At 47.2% G+C, this 4,895-nt stretch overlaps 1 non-coding gene across 1 annotated transcript; it reads right to left on the bottom strand.

Annotated features, from left to right (window-relative positions):
- Window positions 1-1,689: 1,689 nt before the first annotated feature.
- trnae-uuc (transfer RNA glutamic acid (anticodon UUC)) lies at window positions 1,690-1,761 on the bottom strand. Its single transcript has one exon. It is a non-coding gene; the product is annotated as a tRNA-Glu (tRNA).
- Between the last annotated feature and the right edge of the window lie 3,134 nt (window positions 1,762-4,895).

Here is a 4,895-nt window from a genome sequence, read left to right as displayed (position 1 = left end):
GAAAACATGAACCACTTCACACACTCGGGCCAGCTGAAGGGCCTCTCCCCAATGTGGACACACTGGTGATTCAGCAGGGCGGAGGAATTGCTGAAGGCCTTCCCGCACTCGTGGCAGGAGAACGGCTTCTCCCTGGTGTGAATGGACTCGTGCCTCAGCAGGGCTGGGTTACTGTTGAAGGCCTTCCTACACTTAGGGCAACTGAAAGACCTCTCCCACATGTGGACACACCAATGGGCCAGCAGATCGGAGGAAAGAGCAAAGCCCTTGCTGCACTCAGGACAGCAGAAGGGCCTCTTCCCCTCTGTGGACCCATTGGTGCTTCAGAACCCTTTCAAATTTCACAATATCCTTCTGATAGGATGGAGACCAGAATTGCACACAATATTCCAAAAGTGTTCAAACCAATGTCCTGTACAGCCACAACATAACTTCCCAACTCCAATACTCAGTCAGAGGATTGGGAAATCTTTCAAAACCCACAAAAAAAACAGAAAAGAATGGAGGGACAAACCGAGTTTTTGTGAGTCAGCTTGGAAGCATCAATGAGAAATCGGCGGACTGGGTTTATTGGGCACCCATTCTCATTAAAAACACTATATACGTATTTCTCTTCTGCTCTTCGTAGTTTCTCTGTGCTGCAGTGTGTCGTGGCTCGTTGAAATAATGTCCTGATGCAGCTTCGTTTGTGGGTGTTGGGATGATTGCTTCTGTGGTTAAATATTTGTGTTGTGTGTTTTGTTTTTCTGTCGACGCTAGTCTGAAATTCCCCATTGACTGTTCGCTGTACTGTGACATCTAGGAATGGCATTTTGTTGTTGTTCTCCTCCTCTTCAAACCAGGTGACCCCCCCCCCCCCCCCCAGGCCATAGTCTCACTACTTGGAACACCAATATACAGACGAGTCAAAGGCCTCCAAGAGAGACTAAAACACCAAATCGAAGATTCACGCCACCCCATTTACTCCATCCAAGAATTCCTGAACACCAAAGACACTAAGATAGAAGGGGATGGAATAATGCTGTCCTTTGACATAGCACCATTGTTCACATCCATTAACATCAACGTGGCCAAAGAAAACTGAAGACACTACTCGAAGAACCAAGACAAAAACACAGCACCAACTTCATCAGCAAAGATAACACTGTCAACCTCGTGGAACTGTGCCTTACCACCCACTTCATATTCAGTAACAAGCCCGACAAACAAATCAACAGAACACCCACGAATCCATCAGTGTCAGGATTCCTCGCAGAAGCAATAATGCAGAGACTCGGACAAACAGCCCTTCCAACGATCGAACCCAAACTTTGGGTCCGCTACAACGATGACACTTTTGACATCAAAAAATGAAACAAATTAGAGGAAACCTACAACACCATCAACAATATCCTTTCTGGCATAAAATTCACAAAAGAGGAGAAGAACAACAAAATGCCATTTCTCGATGTCACAGTAGAGCGAACAGTCAATGGTCAATTCAAAACAGCGTCTACAGGAAAACAACGCACGCGAACCAAGAACTGAACTACAGAAGCAATCATCCCTACACACACAAACAAATCTGCAACAGGATGCTATTTCAACGAGCCACGACACACTGCAGCACCCAGGAACGACGAAGATCAATCAAAAACTGAACAGCACATTTAAGAAGAACGGGTAGTGTATAAACTCCGAGGAAACGCCTTCCCTGACCGGGAATCGAACCCGGGCCGCGGCGGTGAAAGCGCCGAATCCTAACCACTAGACCACCAGGGAGATGCTGGCCAAATCCGTCAGCTCTACTGAAAATTACTTTCCTGAACGGAAATCGAACCTGGGCCGCGGCAGTTAGCAGGCATCCAACATTGTCATTTCTTGTATCCATTGCTCCCGATGCGGTCTCCTCTACATTGGGAGACTTGAGACTCCTCGCAAAGTCAAGTCACAGCGTTTGAGGGAACATCTCCAGGACACCCGCACCAATCAACTCCATCGACCTATGGCACAAAATTTCAACCCCCCCCTCCCACTCTGCAGAGTAAATGCAGGTCCTTTTCCAGCACCACTCTGATCTAACCTCTGCTTTCCAGCATCTGTTGTCCACACTTTTGCCTACCCAATAAACCCAGTGTGCCGATTACACATCCACAAACTGACACAAGCAGACACAACGTCTGTAGAAACCCTAGCCACATTACTTTACATTAAAGGCATCTGGGAAATGATGTCCGGACAACTCAACCCTCTCAGCATCATGGTCGCCCACAAACCTACCAACACACTTAAACAGCGGCTAATGAACCTGAAATACCCCACACAAACAACCAGCAAACGAATGTTATTTACAAAATACCATACAAGGAAATATATACATGAACTCTGCCGCACAGTTCTCTGTGGCAAGAAATGCTGGGATGAGATAAGCAAGATTTTTTTCAGGCAAAACGAATCGGCACTGACTGGACAGCCATTTAAAATTAACGCTGTCTGCCCAGGATGGAAGACCCGAAGGGATGTACAGTTTTCTTATTTCCTGTAGATTTACAAAGCTGAGACTGGGTTTTGGAGTTTGTTCCCTTTCCGCTCTCAGGAGCCGTAGTGGTTGGGGCGGTGAGTTGGGGAAAGTGAAATGTGCCCATGAGCAGCGTGTGGGGCTATTTCAGCTTCCCCTCCTCTGACAGCACTGTGACGGGACTCTGATGTTCTCAGAGACACTTACTGACGCGAGACAGTGAAAGGATTCTCATTCCCGCAGATCAGGAATTCAAATCGTATGCCGGGTTCAGGACAATGAGAAAGATTAATTGGGGTGCGTGAATAAGCTGTGCGCTGCATTTCAAACAGGGAGGTGGAGTCAGATGCGTCATCCATTGCGCCCCTGGCACTGTGCGTACCTGACGCCGCCATGGGTCAGAGTTCTGACGTTAACACGGACATGCGCAGCAATGTGAACATTCACAAGAAGAACAGCCAAAGATAATCACCGTCACTGCTTCCCTTCCATAGTTCCAACTTTGTGAAGCAGTATCTTTCACTGGCAAATAAAACACATTAATCCTCAGGTGCCTGCTTAACTTCGATCACGACTTCACGCCCCTCACTGTTCTAATCTCATTTCCAAATACTTGGCTCATAGCCTCAAAAGCAGCTCTGTGGGTATCTGCTTGTTCCACCCTGACAGGCAATGGGTTGCAGATTTCCGACCCCTCCACTGATTTGAATCTTAAATACGAAAGCGGGGAACAGTCTTCCTTTGTTTTTGACGACATTTCTCAACTCGAGTCGGAAAGGTTCACACCTGCGTGGGGAAACCGCAATCGATCTCAAATCCATCGTATTAACCACTCGGCCCACGAATAAAGAGCCACACTGACAGCTTCATTTCCCAGGTCCCTCTGCCTGTGGAGCTGAGAAAGAGTGAATTATTGCTGGGTTTGTTTGAATCCAATCACGTCACAGGTTTCGAAAGGGTTAAATATCTGCACATGCCGAGTCTGGTTGTTTCATCCCGAAAGATGAAATGAACTTTCAGTTAAAAGCAAAAACAGAAATTGCAGGAGCAACTCAGCAGGTGAAGCACCATCGGTGGAAAGAGAATCAGAGACAATATTTCAGAAATCTGTTTTCTCCCACAGGCACTGCCAAACCTGCCGAGTTTCTCCAGCAGTTCCTCTTTCTGTCTCAGATTCTCAGCATCCGCAGTCCTTTGCGTTAGAAAGTTAATCAATTCATCCTCATGTGCAGGAATGAGAATCCTTTCAATTTCCCAAAAAATTGGCAGAGATTTCAAGGCATTTGGAAAATAAGTGACATGAGGAAGAACATTTTCGCACAGGGAGTGGTTCGGATCCGTAAATCTCTGTCTGACCGTGAGAAGGAGGCAGATTCAAGAACACAAAAGGGAATTCGGTGGACATGATCAAAGTAACAATGCGTAGATTTACAGGGAGAAGGCAAGGGAATGATACGAATGGAGACTCTCATTTACTTGCTGTGTAGAACCAGCAGAGCTAAGGTGGGCCTCCAAATGCGCTGTCACACGTGTTGTGATACAGAGTGAACGCACAGTTCGACCAACGGAAGGTGGGTATTGAGAAAAAGTTTATATTTACACAGTCTCCCCACGTCAGCGCAACAGCAAAATAGTTTAATTATCCGCCAGTAGAGAGAGCCCTGTTCCTGGAGATGGGACAAACCGCTGTCTCAGGGATATCAGTCTACATTGCTCTGTTTGCTGCAAGTTCAGAGGGAGAACATTGGAGGGACAAAGGAGTGAATAACGATCTGTGTCGGAGGGTGAATAACTGTTAATAGAGACTGTTCCTGGCTAACAATAAGTCGTGTGTAACAGCAGACTATGTGATAACAAGGCCTCGTGTGGGTGAGGTTGGTGTCAAGGGCATGGGGGAGTTCGGGTCCAAACCATTATTGAACTCGATGTTGAAGACGGAGAGCTATAGGATCTCCAAGTGGAAAATGAGGCGTTGGTCTTCCATCTGGAGCTTAGCTTTGCTGGAACACTACAGCAAGCCTGAGACAGAGATGTTGGCCAGGGAATAGGGTGGGGTGTGGAATTGGCAGGCAACTGGAAGCTCAGGGTCTTTCTTGCGGGCAGAACGTAGATGTTCTGTGCAGCAGTCACCCAGTTTATGCTTCGTGTTCCCCATTGTTGATGAGCCCACATTGTGAGCAGCAAATGCAGTAGACTGGGTTGTTGGTCGTGCAGGTAAAGTGCTGCTTCACCTGGAAGGTATGTTTGGTCCCTTAGATAGTGAGGAGGGATTAAGTAAATGGTCTGGAGTCACACATTCGGTAGTTGCAGGGGAAAGTGCCGTTGGACTATTGGGGTGGCAATGGGGTTAGGGTTGATGGGAATGAAGGAAGAGTGGACCCAAGACATAACTCCTGCC

This window comes from Chiloscyllium punctatum, chromosome 36 (assembly GCF_047496795.1).
Source record: "Chiloscyllium punctatum isolate Juve2018m chromosome 36, sChiPun1.3, whole genome shotgun sequence".
NCBI lineage: Eukaryota > Metazoa > Chordata > Chondrichthyes > Orectolobiformes > Hemiscylliidae > Chiloscyllium > Chiloscyllium punctatum.
This window is presented reverse-complemented; position numbering and strand designations above follow the sequence as displayed.